The sequence below is a fragment of the Balaenoptera borealis genome (genome assembly GCF_965194805.1).
Source record: "Balaenoptera borealis genome assembly, chromosome: 12".
Taxonomy (NCBI): domain Eukaryota; kingdom Metazoa; phylum Chordata; class Mammalia; order Artiodactyla; family Balaenopteridae; genus Balaenoptera; species Balaenoptera borealis.
In genome coordinates, this window is record NC_138869.1 from 106,976,327 (window position 1) to 106,993,438 (window position 17,112).

A 17,112-nucleotide genomic window follows, 5' to 3' on the forward strand; every position below is an offset into this window, starting at 1 on the left:
TACATTCTCTGCACAAAAAAACAATTTTCACTTCCACAATTGTAAACCAAATCTGAAAGCTTCAAAAGGAGGTCAGACGATCTAATAATTACTGCGACTTAAAAATGTACCTTGCCCCTCTGAGAGAGGGAGACCCTCTGAGTCACCATCATCTTATAATGATCATGACCTACAGCCTGGGTCATTGAGTTCATAACAGATATACCAGCATTAATTAGCACGCTTTAAACCAGGGGTTGCCATGCTTTTTCTGTAGAGAGCCAGATAGTAAATATTTTAGGCTTTCAGGTCATATGGTCTGTTATAACTACCCAGCTGGGCATGGCTGTGCCCCAGTAAACCTATTTACAAAAATAGGCATCTGAGGGACTTCCCTGGTGGTCCAGTGGTAAAGAATCTGCCTTACAATGCAGGGAACGCGTGGGTTCGATGCCTCGTCAGGGAACTAAGATCCCACATGCGGCAGGGCAACTAAGCCCGTGAGCCTCAACTAGAGAGCCCGGGTGCTGCAAACTACAGAGCCCATGTGCCCTGAAGCCTGCATGCCACAACTAGAGAGAAAAAACCTGCACGCCACAGCTAGAGAGAAGCCCGCGCGCCATAACGAAATACCCCGTGGACCACAACGAAGATCCCACGTGCCACAACTAAGACCTGACGCAGCCAAAACATTTTTTTAAAAAAAGCATCTGGCCTCTGAGCCACGCTTTGCCAAGCCCTGTTTCAGACTCGCTATTCAAAGTGTGGACCAGCAGAATTGTATCACTGGAGAGCAGGCCAGAAATGCAGGATCCCAGGCCCCTCACAGACCTACTCTTCAGAATTTGCATCTTTAGTAGGATGCCCTGGTGATTTGCATGTTCATTCAAGTTTAGAAGCTGATTCTCAAGCATGGCTGCTCACTGGTGTCACCTGGGGAGTGTCTGTAAAAAGCACCGATGCCCAGAGATTCTGATTTCTTTGGTAAGGGATAGAGCCCGGGCACGGGGATCTTTAAAAGCTCCAAGGCGGGGGGCTTCCCTGGTGGCGCAGTGGTTGGGAGTCCGCCTGCCAATGCAGGGGACACGGGTTCGCGCCCTGGTCCGGGAAGATCCCACATGCCGCGGAGCAACTAGGCCCATGAGCCACAACTACTGAGCCTGCGTGTCTGGAGCCTGTGCTCCGCAACAAGAGAGGCCGCGATAGTGAGAGGCCCGCGCACGGCGATGAAGAGTGGCCCCCACTTGCCACAACTGGAGAAAGCCCTCGCACAGAAATGAAGACCCAACACAGCCAAAAATAAAATTAAAAAAAAAAAACAAAAAACTGCCCGGTAGTGTGAAATAATTCTGTAAAAAAAAAAAAAAAAAAAAAAAAAAAAAGCTCCAAGGGGATTCTAATGTGCAGCCAGAATTGCAGATCCATAGACCTGGTCACCTGAGCGTCCCTAATCGTGACTCAGACCCAAAGGACACGGCCCATGAGAAAGACAGAACATTCAGAATCCCTGGCTCAGCTATCGAGAACGAAATGCGCCTTGTTTGCCCCTAACCCTGAGGATGAGCCCCGTGAGGACCCTTCCACCAAAACGGGGGGGGGGGCTGCCACTGCCGGTTCTCGTTATCTCTAGCAGGTTCCTGCGTGGCTTTCACAGACTTGGCCACGGAGCACGCCGGGCCCTGGGAGCTGGGCCAGCCACACAACAGCGAGAATCCGGCCGCCATGATTCAGCTCCAGGAGAACATGGAAATGCCTACATGTCACTAATCCAGAAAGGACGGATGACGGTGGGAGTCGGGAAGGATCACGTGATCAGAAAGCCTAACCTTAATTTCACTGCAGAACATATTTACAAGAAGAACAAACGTAAAGATGCTGAACGCCAGATGGAGTCCTTCGGAAGTTTCTTGGGGGGTGGGGAGGGGGGACGTGATAGCATGAGTTGCACCGCTCAGATCCGTTGGGGGACCCCCCAAGGCAAGGCACCAGTGACAGTTTACAGTTTATTAGAAAATCGGAAGTTGCTTGTGCAGAAACTCCAACTGGGTCAAGAACAGCAGTTCTACCTGGAAGTGATGCTCAAACCTGATCCACGGGACCTGAGACTGCATCGCTGTTTGGAACAAACCAACAGGCCAAGGTTCAAAGCCTCAGAACGACCCCTGCTGAGGTGTTCAGGGGCCAGGTGTCATAGGGGCTGCGACTTGTACTCAGTAACTGAGTCTGGGTGCTGCAGCTACTCTTCCAACTCTTCTGTGCCCTAGTAAATTAATAAATAAAATGGGTGGAGTTTAAAAGTCTCTGTACTAGTTATCAGGATAATGCAAATCAAAGCCACAACGAGATACCACCTCACACCTGTTAGGATGTCCACAATCAAAAACCAGAAAATAACTTGTGTTGGTGAGGATTTGGAGAAATTGTGACCCTTGTGCACTGCTGGTTGGGACAGAAAATGGTGCAGCCACTTGGGATAACGGTATGGAGGTTCCTTAAAAAATAAGCAAAGAATTCCCGTATGATCCAGCAATTCCACTTCCAGGCATATGTGTCCCAAAGAAGTGGAAGCAGCGTCTTGAGTAGGTATTTGTGCACCAGAGTTCACAGCAGCGTCATTCTCAACAGCTGTAAAACACGACCCAGCGACCTTGGCCCCTGGTCAGCTCGTGCTGTGTGAGTGAGTCCTGCCCCTCCACTTACCTGTGCGTGCAGGTGAGGGCGTGTTCATTCATATTTGCACCTTCTATCTCTGTGCAGAGCTCCTGGATCAATTCAGTTGCTTGGAAGACATCTTAGATGGGAAGGGGTCAGGGAGTGAAGGGGACAGAAGCTTGGTTAACATCAATGCGGAAGTTTCCCACCACGTTCCAGGAAGGCCACAGAGACTGCTATACATTGCAAAGCTTCCAGACTGGCGGGTAATTAGCCGTGGGCCCCCTTGGTGCTCTGGCCTCCCTGGCCCCCCCCAGCACCCCCAGATCTCTCCATGAGCTGCATCTAAGGGGTCACCCGGCACAGCTGAGAGCCTCTGGAACCCTCCTCAGCCCACGCCCAAGCTGACCCTTGGGTGCCCCTGCCTTGCATGTTGTGGTATATTTTGCGGTAAAAGTTCCATTTGTGTTGATGGTTTCAGGTAAGAACAAACAGAAGAGAAAATAATGACAGCTAGGAGATCCACAGGTGCAGAGTACGCTGGCCTGAGCCTCTCAGGGCCCTTCCACCACGACCCAGCGGAGCCCTGGGCCCCGGCAGATGAGTTTCAGATGCTCACCCGCCATGCAGAAGTGAGACCACCCTGGCAATAAGCAAACAGGGGGTGACAGCCTCCTGGCACGGAAGTGCTCTTGGTTCTGTGCCAGTGGGGTGAATCACACAGGGCTTTGGAAAGCTTCCTGGTGAACATGCACCTAGGACGGATGGTTTGTGACAACTGCCGGCTGGAACCGGAACGACCAAGCGTTGGAGGGAGCTCACCGCTTGGCCAAGGGCAGGCTTGTCCCGCCTGAGCGGACCCTGCAGAGCGGCAGCTCCATCGCCGCAGTGCACTTCAGGTCGTATCAACGTGGTGAGCACAAAAATGATGCATACTTAGCATTTTAAGAAGGAGAGCCATCGCTGTTTACCGTCAAATGCAGACACCCGGAGTAACCTCAGGCTGGTTTGGACATGCAGGATGGGAGGCAAGAACCGTAAAGGTGGTTTACAGGATTAATTAAGACACAAATTAGTGCAATTTGTCAGATACTGCAATACTGCCTTGCACAGCACGTTTTCCAGGGCAGAGGCGATTAGGGGCTGGAAACCATGGCTGGAGTGAGGGGAACGTCGTACCCGAGGACCCACTCCACACCCACCGGGGGACGCAGTCCTAGGCCTTGTACTGGTACCCAAAGCTCAGCTCGTCCAGCAGGACGGGGCTGCTGGTGTCCAGAGCTGTGGGCAGTGTGAGAGATAAAGTGTCTCACACACACTCACACACACACCTAGACACACACACACACTCACATACACACTTATATACACACACTCACTGTGAGGCCACGAGAGGTTCATGCCTGGATGGCGTATAGAAATAATAAGTTAACGTGAATATGGTTTCAAACACAGACACCGATTTCAGTTATGAGTGAGGGATGAAAGTCGGCTGAACTGGGTTAACTCAGACTCAGACACCCTTTCTGGTACAGAAAGGCTCTGTTTTCGTGCCAAGTGGGCGGCCTGGGCAGGACGAGCTTCCTGAGGCTTTGGCGGCTCCCCCTGCCCTCCCACCCCCATGTCTGGCAGCGTCGAGCTGCGTGTACTCACACGTCTTGCTGACTCCACCTCATTCTGTTCTCTTAGAAGGAACTTCAAGCTGCTGCATGAAAATTACATGTTGGTGACGGGAAAATGAAGCAAACCCCCAAAGCCGCTTTCCCGACCAGCTTTCCGTGGTGGAGGGGGTCCTACGGGAGGCTGGGAGGCTGAGGAAGCTTTCTTCCTGCCCTGCTGGCAATGTCACTTACTGATCTATTTACTTGGAGGAGAAAAGAGCTGACAAAGGAGGCCGTCTCCCGAATTCTGTGTTGAATCAATCAGCAGAGTGCACCCCTCCGGAGAAGAGGGGCGGCCCTCAGGGCATCAGGGCCATCACCCCCAGGCCCTTGAGGGAAGCTGCTGCTGGGGGGGGCACCTCGAGGGCCCTGATGTGGGTCCCCCCGAGGCACAGAGCCGGAGAAACCCCAGCAGGCCCCGCAGGCGCTGACCCGCAGCCCCTGCTGTCCTGGGGGTCTTCAGGGCAGCTCGGCAGCTCGGCACCTTCCCTTACTTTCTCGGCCGGTTCAGGGGCCTCACTGCTCCCTCCATCACATCCAAAGGACAGTGAGCTGGCCCGACGGGGCCCCAGAGCCGGACCCGCTGCCCTGGGCAGCGACCCCTCAGGCCCCTCCTGCTCCTCGCGTTTCCCTCCCCGTCCTGTCCTCTCTCTTAGACGATGTCTGAACTAGTGTCCGGAGCTCCAATTTCCCTTGAGCCTAAAGTTCGGCATCTCAGACTCAACCAAGCCCCACCTGAGCTCAGGGGCTCTCCCATCCCCTCGGGTGCCCCTCCCCCATCAGAGGTACCATCAGGCAGGAGCACAGCTCACGGCCCTACTACCCTCCCCCAGGCCCCGCGTCTGGTCGGTGCCAAACCTGACATCAGTCCCTTTTCCACGTTCCCTCTCCCGCCCCTTTCCTTCTGTTTCCAAGGGGACTTTCTGACTCAACGGACTCCTACCTGCCCGCCCTGCCCCACCAGAGACTGTCCCCCAATAGCGTAGAGCACAGCTGCTGCCGGGGGTCCCCCAGGATAGGTCTGCTCATGTCACACATGCTCTCAACACACGTGCCTGGGCATGCACACACACACACCACACGCCACTCACCCACACGACATACACCCGACACACTCATACACAACCACCCTCCCCCAGCGCACGTGCACACACACTCACCCACACGACATACACCCGACACACACATACACTTCCACCCTCCCCCAGCGCATGTGTACACACACCCACACAACATACACCCGACACACCCATACACAACCACCCTCCCCCAGCGCACGTGTACACACACCCACACAACATACACCTGACACGCCCATACACAACCACCCTCCCCCAGCGCATGTGTACACACACTCACCCACACGACATACACCTGACACACCCATACACAACCACCCTCCCCCAGCGCATGTGTACACACACTCACCCACACCACATACACCCGACACACCCATACACTTCCACCCTCCCCCAGCGCACGTGTACACACACCCACACAACATACACCCGACACGCCCATACACAACCACCCTCCCCCAGCGCACGTGTACACACACTCACCCACACGACATACACCTGACACACCCATACACAACCACCCTCCCCCAGCGCACGTGTACACACACTCACCCACACGACATACACCCGACACACACATACACAACCACCCTCCCCCAGCGCACGTGTACACACACTCACCCACACGACATACACCCGACACACCCATACACAACCACCCTCCCCTAGCGCACGTGTACACACATGCGTGCACACACTGCTCTTCATAACATTCAGAATAACACCTCCAAACAATGCCCAGCCTGGCACGCAAAGCTCCCACGTTAGCTCCAACCCACTTACCCAGCCTCTTCTCCCACGAGCCCCCGGTCCAAAGATGACACGTTTAGGCACCATTTGAAATAAGCCCATTACTTGCAGTGGAAGGAAGTTTTCCATGGAATACTTTGCGGTTGTTCGTCTGTTCTGTAGACAACAACAAAAGCTGTATATATACACACCCACACAGGTCCACATACACAGACATGCACGAAATAGATGTGTTATAGATACTTTAATGTATTCTATAGGTTTCTATAGAATATATCTGAATGTACAAAGAAGGTGAAATTGCGCAAATGCCGGCTCCGCACCTTGTCACCTCTGGGACGGTGGCAGGGGTGAGGATGCCGTCGGCACCCCCGTCTCGGCTCTCAGCACGGCGGCTGTAACCCCTGATCTGCGCCTCTGTCCCCGACTGGATGGCGTCCCTTGGGGCAGGGCCGCAGCTTCGCCTGCGTGTTGTCAGTGGTCAGTGTGAGGCCGGGCACAGAGCCAGCGCTCAGGAACGCGTGTGGGTGCAGCTTGCGTCTCCTGTAAGGCACTGTCCTCAGGCAGGACCTGGGGAGCGCTCTGTACTGGCGGGGGTGGTGGTGACAGTGATGTGGGCGTGGCCTCCAAAACCTGCATTTGCAAAGGTGTCAGCTTTCACAGTAACTTGCAGGCAAGTTTCAAAATCCTTCAGGCAGAATGCTTTTTTGGGTGTGTGCGCTTTCCTTAAGCCGCTGTGGACTCCCTTGAAGACACGGAGCATCGGGGAGAAGGCCAGGATCCTGATGGGGTTTCAGGCCTTAGGCCTAATTGCCCCCAAACTCCTTCCCCCGCTAAGCCTGTCACAGTGTCCGATTCAGCCCCTTGGGCTGCTGGCTCACGACCACACGTTAGAATCACCTGCGGAGATTGATCCTGACACTGGAAGCTTCCACCAAAGAGTCTGGTTAACGGGCTGCGCTGGGCCTGGGCATCCCTTTTTTAAAAGTTGCCCCGATGACTCTGATGGGCGGTCGGGACTGAGAACCTCGCTGAGGTACCAGGAGCCGCAGAGCCTCCCGACCCCTTCCCGGTCCCAGGAGCATCTCTGAACCTGTTCCAGAGGGTCACGTCATGCAGGTGCTGCCAGCACCTGCTGCTACTTTCCTTTTAAAATCATAAATGAACCAAACAGCTATTCAGAGATTTCCCCTTTACTACTGGGCAGCTTGCGGCTCTGAGAACTCAGGAGGGAGGCCCCGTGGCGGGTGTGGAGGAGGGATGGGACTTTGTCACCCAGTTCGCTGAGAACAGCTGGCCGCGCTGCCTCTCCTGACAGCATTTACGTGACTTTTCATCTTAGTTTTACACTGTGTGATTCATGCCCGCAATGGGCCATTGGTGAAATCAACAAAGCATTTGGAATACGGACATTTAAATCCAAGTTTATGAAGAAAATAACAATCATTCCTCACATAAGCTTCCAAAATTTTACCAGTTATGTTCAATAAATTGAAATTCTTACAGGATGTCAGTTCAGTATCTCCAAACCATTGTCTAAAAGAGAAAAAACAGTAATCATTGTATCCAATTACTTTTCCATTTATTGAAATTAAAGTTTAACAAAAGAAACACCCTCTCCCTTATCTTATCATATTGAAACAAAATATGAAAATTCTTTAAAAATTAAGTCCATGGTCCACTTTTGATGCCCTTAACGTGGTTAAATTTCAAGCTGCATTGTAATATTTGTTGTTTGCCCAAACCAAACACAATATAAAAATCATTTAATCATTGGTTTGCCAAAAACTGTGTGTTTTTTTGGTATAAAATTACAGTATGTTACATATCACAAGCCACTCGTGAAGGGAGAAAAAGTAAAAATGCATCTTACAAATTATGATCATCATTAATATTACATTAGAAATACTTTATGACATCCTTTGATACATTGATCTGAAATAAGATACTAAAATTAAAATGACTTTTGGCTAACATCATGTAAAAATTTTTTTTAATTTTGAAGGACTTTTTTAATTTTGAAGGAATTTTCAGATTATATATTACATGAAAGGGGTGTATGGGTCAAAAACTTTGGGGAAATGGCATCTCTTCCCCAACTTGATTATTTATCAGAATTACACAAAGAAACTTCTGGGCCCCTGCCCACCCCCGGCTCCATGAATCAGAGTCTCCAAGAGATGCTGGGGCACCTCTATTTTTTGGGGGGGCACTTCTATTTTTAATAAGCACCCCAGACGATTCTGGTGATGAGCCTGGTGTAGAAAACGCCCATCTTGTCAGAAAGCAGGTCCCGAGGCAAAAAAAAGCCATAAAAGGAAGTGTCAGCTGGCAAAGCACATAGTTGACAGAAGGAGGTTTGATGTGAGTGTGGTCTTGCCCTGGAAGGTCTTAGAAAACCGGCCTGAAGACACTGAGGGGATGGATAGACCCAGGATTGGGTGACAGTTGAACCTGCACATTACTGCAAACCCACAGACCCAGTGACTTTACTCTGATCTGTCCCTTTCCATGGAACCTAGAGAAACTCATTTGCCTCTGGCTCCTCATCTGTATAATGAGGATAAAAAAAAAAAAAAAATCAACCTCCAAGGATTGTGCTAAGGGTTAAACGAAATCATTGGGGCAAAGCATTTGGCCCCAAAGCAGCTAACCCTAAGTGAGAACGCAAAGAAATGGAAATGACTTGGAAGAGGGATTTTGGCTCTGCCTTTGACCTACTTCAGCGAAATTCTGATTGTAGTTTTTGCAACTGCAACCTGTCTGTTGTCCTATTCTTTTAGGGATGGACGGTTTCTTCATCGATCCCAGCTATCTGGGGTCCCATGCCATTTCAGTCGGCTGGCACTTCAATCACTGAACTCTGTCTCCAAGGCTGCGAAATGGTTATTCTCTGGGCTGATCAAATGAGAGCGTCTCGGTGAAGGGGGCTAAACAATGCTGCATTAAGAGCGTAGTTCCTGCAAGGTTCTCTGGGCGAAGATGAATGTTCGAGAGAAAGGGGAGTTTATTCTCCAGCCTCCACTGAGCAAGCAGAGACATTGGGCTGGGGGTAGGGGGCCACTCATGCTGAGATCTTTGATTTATTCTCCCCACAAGGCATGCTTTCATTTAACATCTTTCAGAGATGAAAATGTAATCATTAGCTCAGCTTACAAATTGGAGGTGCGGTTCTAAAGCCTGGAGAAAAACTCAGCGGAAGCACACAGGCTGGTAATGAGATCAGAGGTGCAACATTCAGACATCGCACAGAGTAAAATGCATATTCAGGAAGCCGGAGGTGGGGTCCCATGCGGACCAAAAATATGTTATGCAAATACAGTGTGTCTGTATTAGTCAGGGAAGTGATGCAAAATAGAAAGAAAGCAATCTCGAGGTCTTTGTGTTCCTTAAAGAGAAGGTGTGGCTGCTCCAGAACTGTCCCCCTGAGGGGACGCCTGGCTGTGCAGAACATGGACGGCTGGCTCTGGGGAGGCACCTGGGAAAGACCCCCGCCTGGCACTGAAGATGCAAACAAACGGCACACTAGGGTGAAAAGGGGGGAAAGAAGGAGACGGCTATTTTCATCTTTATCCTCATCGTTCGCACGGTTACTCTCAATCTATTGTGAGAGCTGACTGTGTTTTCCTATCTCTTCCTTTCTTTCAGACACAATGCTCTTGACTGCTGAAAATTAGTGGTGCATTTCAGCAAAACTCTTACAGCAAAAGTTTACCATGCGGTGATCATTCTTTTCATCGGAAGATTGAAATTGGAAGTTTGGGACATTCCTGTTCATAAAGTGACATATCCATAGCTTCTCTCCTTGATGAGTGTTTCTCCTAGTCAACAAGCTAACTAAATCCAGGACAAGACATGTGTATGTGAATTTTATAAAGAGAACAGGAGGTATTTGCTATGACAAATTGAATGCGCTGCTCTAAATTTACTACACAGGTCCCACACAGGGGCCCCTAGAGATATCAATCTGTAAGTGAGCTCATTACCACAGAGAAAGGTCCCTTAAAATGGGGGAGAAAAATTGGTGCAGAAATGAATGGTCTGATGTCTGGGTGTGCAGCAAATACCCCAAGCCTTATCTCCAGGGTGCATTCTAGAAAAGGAATAGACAGCACGACCATCTACTAAAAATGAAACAGGGCTCTAAAGAGCTCACACCGATTACAGTCAGTGATGCGGCAGCTACTGCTTCCAGTCTGCCACAAATTTCTTCCACTTTGAAATTAAACCCTGGTGGCATTAAAAATTGATAGATGAACTCATCAGAGGTACCTGACCAGCTTCTGGAATATCATCTTCCCTCTCTCCCAGTCCTCAAGAGCCAGGAATTCCTGATCTCTTGGGCTAACAAATCTAAATTAAAAAAACATAAAGGAAGACTCACAGACATAGAGAACAGACTTGTGGTTGCCAAGGGGGTGGGGCTGGGGGAGGCAAGGAGTGGGAGTTTGTGATTAGCAGATGCAAACTAGTATATATAAGATGGATAAACAACAAGGTCCTACTGTATAGCACGGGGAACTATATTCAATATCCTGTGATAAACCATAATGGAAAAGAATATGAAAAAGAATATACATATATATGTATAACTGAGTCACTTCGCTGTACAGCAGAAATTAACACATTGTAAATCAACTACATTTCAAGAAAATTTTAAAATAAATAAATAAATAAAAATGAAAAACATAAAGGAAAACCCAGACCACCTGGTTACTTCTCAAGATCCAGAGGGATTGTTTACCTTTTCTGAAGAAGCACCAAAAGTTCAGACAAATTCCTGCTAATTTTGGTGCTGTTCTCACTAGATTTATGACCCGGCAATAAAAAATCTGTTGAATCAGTGAAGGAGTGAGTGGTGAAAATAGATGGACATGTGACAAAGAGGGACTTTTACAAGGAAAGAGAGATTGTGTTGATGAATATTTAAAAAAATTAAATTAGAGGCGTGAAAAAAATGACACGTAAAAAAAATAACTGCTTAATTGGGTAAAGAGTCATAAGTTTTGAACCTGGATTTGTAATCAGTGAACTGAAAAGAAAAAAACAAAAAACCAACCAAACAAAAAAAGCCTTCTCTTGAGATCACCAATAAAGTCACAGAAACTTTTAGGAGTTTCATTTCCTTAGGAAGTGTGCTCATTCATACCACGTTGTCATAGAAACATTTTTTAAAGTGTTTTCCGGCCATTTTGTTGTTTCACTAAAGAAGCAGGGGACCACCAAGTACTGGATCCAGAGGAGACAGAAAAGTTCCCTCCTGCCCACTCCCCACAACTGAAAGAATTCTGGACCAGTTCTTTGACTTAAGAGTTCCTGGAAGTGCCTTTTGTTTGAAAACACTGACTGTTGCTCCCAGCTGGGAGCCAATTCAGAGGAAAAGTTCAGCTATTAAGGAACAAACCTTGCAGGCAGAAGAAGGTGGACGGTGCAAGCGTCCTGTACGATGGAGCATCTAATGCGTGATCATTTCGAATATGTGTAAATATTTTTACCCACCTTATTAAAATGCTTTTAATTCTACATTTGCATATAACAGTTAAACGGTGTAAAAAATGGTCTAAATAACACACTTTAGGCCTATTTGTTTTCCTGTGAGCCTATGACTTAAACAGGGTATTCCCAGATTCCATGTCATTTTCCCCGGATGGTCATCCTTCCTCATTTCTTATGCCTCTTGGGGTGAAATGAACAGCCAGAGCAATGGGAAAATGAGGTGATTTAGGTATGCTCGGTTTCTGCCCAAATCCTTAGCTGTCAATTTCATTCTTTTATTTGTTGTTTTGGAAGCCACTTCGAACACTTTTTGGAATGAAGTGGTTATAATAAGTAATTGAACCCTTGGTATGCGTTTGTATTCCAGGAAGAATTGCATTTTTCTAACATGGGACTTTAAATTGTTGCGATAAATTGGAAAAGAGTCTCCTCAATTCCATTTGTTCTCAATTTGAAAGATACTGACTACATGTCAAAACCCGTTTCCCTGAAAGCGACCAAAAGCAGCAAAATTAGTCACCAAGAGCTATTGTCATTGAAGACTAGACAGTGCCTAACTCTAGGAGGTCATGGTTACGGGGGTGAAGTATGTGGAGATCACGCAGACCTTGGCCGTTTGCCTGGAACAGGTCCATACCGCCACGCAGGTAGACCAGTTCTCCCAGGGAGATGGCCTTTAATAACACCATCCTGCAAGGGACAGTGTGGGCTCCACCACGGCAGCTGCTTTGGGTGGAGTCTGTCTTTCAAACGTGTACACTTAGCAAACCCAGAAAGCAGCCTCACTTACTGTCAGATCTGGATCTGCTGACATTGAACTTGGAGGGTTACGAGTATAATCAGACTCAGAGGAGGTGCCAGTGGGCTGAACTTTAAATAGATTATTAACAAAGAGCAAAGCTTGACAGAGCAGTCTGCAATTGCTTGCCTTCTAAACTGCAGCTCAGCCCAGAGTTGGTCATCAGACTAGCACTGGTTTTCTAGAATATATGTATATATATCTGGGGAGGTGATGGTGGAGAGAAAGTCCCTCAAGCATGAACTTTCCACACACACACTCTCTTCTCACTCAGAGGGTCAATATAAGCAACTTAAGCAATTTTAAGTAAGGAGGGATGTGACAGGGTAAGAGAGTGTCATGGACATATATACACTACCAAATGTAAAATAGATAGCTAGTGGGAAGCAGCCGCATAGCACAGGAAGATCAGCTCAGTGCTTTGTGACCACCTAGAAGGGTGGGATGGGGAGGGTGGGAGGGAGGGAGATGCAAGAGGGAAGAGAAATGGGAACATATTGTATATGTATAACTGATTCACTTTGTTATAAAGCAGAAGCTAACACACCATTGTAAGGCAATTATACTTCAATAAAGATGTTTAAAAAAAAAAAATAAGTAAGGAGGAAGCAAACGTTCCACATATCCTGAGCTCATCTTCAATCACTGGCCCGAATCGGATGTTTTTGGAAAGCAGTGGTTCCTCCATCTCTTTAAAAATTTTTACTTATTTTTTCAATCTTATGACTTCTGCTCTGGGCCAGCTGAGGCCAGGTCATTTGGAATGTTTGAGTTCGGGAGCACTTGGGAAAAGAAACTTCCATTATTTTCCTGTCTGGGTGAGTGTCAGAACAATTCATCGTAACAACTAATGCAAATGTACTTACTTCTATAAAAGTCAACTCCTTGAACTGCGAGGTGGGCATTTGTGCCGTTGCCCTGAGCCTTTTTTCTGGTTTCAGATCACTGAATGCTTTGTGCCTGTTTAAGCCCCATTGGTGAGGTACTCACGGTCCTGAGATAACGGATAGCAGAAAGTTGGCAATTAGCTGAAATACTTGGGATGTGCAGACAACCGAGTGAAGTCACTGGGGCTGCCACGTGGAAGTCAACATCCAGGCTGATCAGAGAGTCAGAGAGAAGACTGAAATCAGAGGCTCTATGAACACAGCCTTGCCTGCACTGAGCCCATGTGGGAATGAAAATACAAATGCCCACAAAAGCCAAAGAGGAAATCAGGATGTGGGAATCTGCCTCAGAAAGGAGGGTCACCTGGGACTCCTGTGTATGATAACTTCAAACATGATCTTGATGGACATTTCCTCCCATTTCCTTAGACTCACCCTCAGGAAGAACTAGAATTGTCATGTCGAGACGGCAAAGGGAAATAAACAAGGGTCTCCCGCCCCAGAAGGATGTTCTTGAGATTCCAAAAGGAAGGACACAGTGGGGCAGGAGAAAGAGTTTATGCCTTGGAAAGAGGGGAAAGGAAGAGGCTGTCACCTGGGGGGTGTGGCCGGGAGCGTGGCAGTAGGGATGCTCTGGAAGGTGGGTGCGAAGTGAAGTGGGAATCCGGAGGACAAATGGCAGCCGGCACACGCTGCCCCGTGGAAGCCACGCCACGTGGGATTGCAGGTGGTGAGGAGTTGCTCATTCTGTCCTCACCGGCTCAGGAGCCTCATGGACCCCTGCCTGCCCTCTGCTGTGGACAGGATGCCCACCTCTCCAAACACCTGCTGAGCCCCAGGACTGGCCCATATTTCCTTTCTTAAATGGCCCAAATCATATAATTTCCCCCCAAAGTAGGTCCTTGCTACTCAGCAATGCCGTTGGGGACAAATGAAGCCCCTCTATGTGGGTGACACTGAGTGGCCAAATACATCCCCCCTTTACAAATTTCTGCTCCTTTTAATCAAATTTATAGACACTTACTTAGTCCACATCTTTTCAGAAACATCTACTGCATAAAGTGAGGGGCAGTGGGATTCACCCTTGGTCTTCTTACCTAGGAATTCTCGCTCACCTCGTGCTAAGTGGCCGATGGCGCGAGTGGATATGTAAGTTGCACAAAATTGACGGGAGGCTGGGGCATATAGACGTGAGCGGATGTCAAAGGACGTGAACATCGACCCAAACCTCCCCCGTTGATTTCTTGAACAAGCCGGAGGTACCTCCGTCTCCTTTTCATTCACTCATAGAAAGCAATGTGCCCAGGGTACCAGTCTAGACTCTGGGTTGTGAGATGCAACCGACACAGATACATCCAGGACAACATCGCTACCCCCAGGAGCATGAATAACTTTACAACCAACATTCACTACAGGTAAGTGATCACTATTTACTGTAACGTAATGTTTTACACTATGTAAATGTAAAAAAAATTTTACACTGAAAAGTGTAAAACTCCAGCAGCCCTTCCCAACAGGATTATTTCGTGCTGTGACTAAGACAGATAGTCTTAAACAGTCTGGGGTTTTCTTTGAGTTTTTTCAGTATCATGTTAAAAAATGGTGACTTAAGTTTATGTAAACACCTCAGCTGCAGCGGGGAAGTCTGTTCCTCAGGCCTTAAGCAACAAATTCCATCCTCAGAAAAGGGGTATCGTGGAACGGTATTCCGGGTGGCAAGAGCCCACAGAGGTGAGGTCAGCGGATATGAGATTAGGATTCCTTGCAAGTAACAGGGATGAGAAGGAATACATGGATGAAAAGACAGATTCAGAGAGAATTCACGCCCCAGTGAGGCGCAGCGGTCATCTGCAGCCCAACCTTACTTTATAGTCTGGAAACGGAGACGCTGAACACAGTGACTGATCAGTACAGCCAGCTCAGCGTCTGTGGTGATAAAGCAGAAGTGACCAAGAGAGAATCTGCTTAGATGAACTTTTAAATTTCCTTTGAATTACTGCAGTAATGCTCGCTTATTGCATTAAATTTGGAAAACGTGAAAAGTGCACAAAGGAAAATAGAAAGTCTGTAATCCCATTCCTAAGAGATGATCACCATGAACCCCTTTTAGATGGTTTGGTGCCTGGGATTTGGGTCTCCAGGAAAATATGGATTTGATGATAAGACTCTGAAACCCTCCCACATGTCTCATTGCTGGGAATCGGGGGACGGCGTTGTTTTGGTGGGAGGAACAGGGTGGCTCAGTCATTCGTTTCCCTCGCTCACTTTATTCATTCAACAGGTATTTAGTGAGCATTTACCACGCGCCAGCCACTGTGTTAGGCATTGCCCCTGTCCTCATGGAGATGACATTCCAGCCACGAAAACATAATTAACACTTAGTTACAATCATGAACCGATGAGGACACCATGAGATGGGACAACGGGTGGCCCGACACCAGACTTGCTCTGTCTGGTTGAGGCTAGAATCAGCCTTGCTACTCTGAGCGGCCTGCAGAAAATGAGCTCTGGGGCCTCCTGGGAACTTGTCAGAAATGCAGACTCTCAGGCCCCAGCCACTGAATCAGGACCTGCTTTTTCACAAGCTCCCAGGGGATTCACAGGCCTATTAGGGCTTGAGAATCACTGGTCTAAAGGATGTGGGACTCCGCAGTCCAGGGGGGCGTTGCGGCAGGTAAGACCTGCCAGGCCTGCAAGCCTGAAACCCACCGTCCGCACGGGAGATGTTTTGGAGCCAGCAGAGGAAGCCAGTGCGGCTGGACCACAGCCGGAGGAGGCTGTGGGATCAGCCGGGAGGCCTGGGTCTGGGGCCAGCCCTGGGTCTGGGAGCACTTCAGGCCCTTTTGGAGCCCCCGTTTCCTCATCTGCAGGGGCCGTTCTCCTCCCCATCCCTGAGGGCTGTCATGAGAGTCAGACCGGTCACTGTGCCGAAAACACTCACAGCGCTGCGGCCTCACCGCTGCTCCTCATTTGAAGAGGGACGAAGAAGAGCTATGTTTGCAGAGCCTTCACTGACCCGCCTCCCTGTGGGCGGAACTCAAAGCGAATTATGACTCAGCCATAAGAAGGAACGAACTAATGCCTTCTGTAGCGACATGGACGGACCTAGAGACTGTCCTACTGAGTGAAGTAAGTCAGACAGAGAAAGACAAATGTATGATATCGCTTATATGTGGAATCTTAAAAAATGGTACAAATGAACTTATTTGCAAAAGAGAAATAGAGTCACAGATGTAGAAGACAAACTTATGGTTACGGTGCGGGGGGAGATAAATTGGGAGATTGGGATTGACATATACACACTGCTATATATAAAACAGATAACTAATAAGGACCTATTGTAGAGCACAGGGAACTCTACCCAACACTATGTAATGACCTATGTGGGAAAAGAATCTAAAATAGAGTGGATATATGTATATGTATAACTGAGTCACTTTGCTGTATGGCAGAAAGTAACACAACGTTGTAAATCAACTATATTCCAATAAAAAATTTTTAAAAATCACGGTGCCCCTGTAACTAGTTTACCCAACTCATCACAAGCACAGGCAGTGATGGAAAAGACGTTTTAGCTCCAACTTTGCATATGGCGGAGGTACCATGGGGGTGGGGGTGGTTACGAATTGTGGAACCAGTGGGGTTAGGGCCCCGCTGCGGCCAGGAATGCCTCCCCACCCCTGTCTAACCTCCTGGCTTGAGCCCCCAGCTTCCTACCATGTTTTCCGATGCAGAACGAAGGGGACACGGAGAGTGAGCTGGAGTGACCACCAACCTTTGCTCTTTCTTTTCTTAACTGTGAGGGTTAG

General features: G+C 48.5%; 2 long non-coding RNA genes across 2 annotated transcripts; one reads left to right on the plus strand and one right to left on the minus strand.

The window, feature by feature from the left end:
* Positions 1 to 1,332: 1,332 nt before the first annotated feature.
* Positions 1,333 to 9,774, minus strand: LOC309607250. The gene is made up of 5 exons (XR_014232327.1): positions 8,843 to 9,774; positions 6,445 to 7,657; positions 6,155 to 6,277; positions 4,285 to 4,336; positions 1,333 to 2,770 (listed from the first exon to the last, which is right to left on the minus strand). It is a non-coding gene; the product is annotated as an uncharacterized lncRNA (long non-coding RNA).
* On the plus strand, positions 2,764 to 13,089 carry LOC309607251. Its single transcript, XR_014232328.1, has 3 exons — positions 2,764 to 3,544; positions 9,770 to 12,734; positions 13,026 to 13,089. It is a non-coding gene; the product is annotated as an uncharacterized lncRNA (long non-coding RNA).
* The last annotated feature ends 4,023 nt before the right edge of the window (positions 13,090 to 17,112 follow it).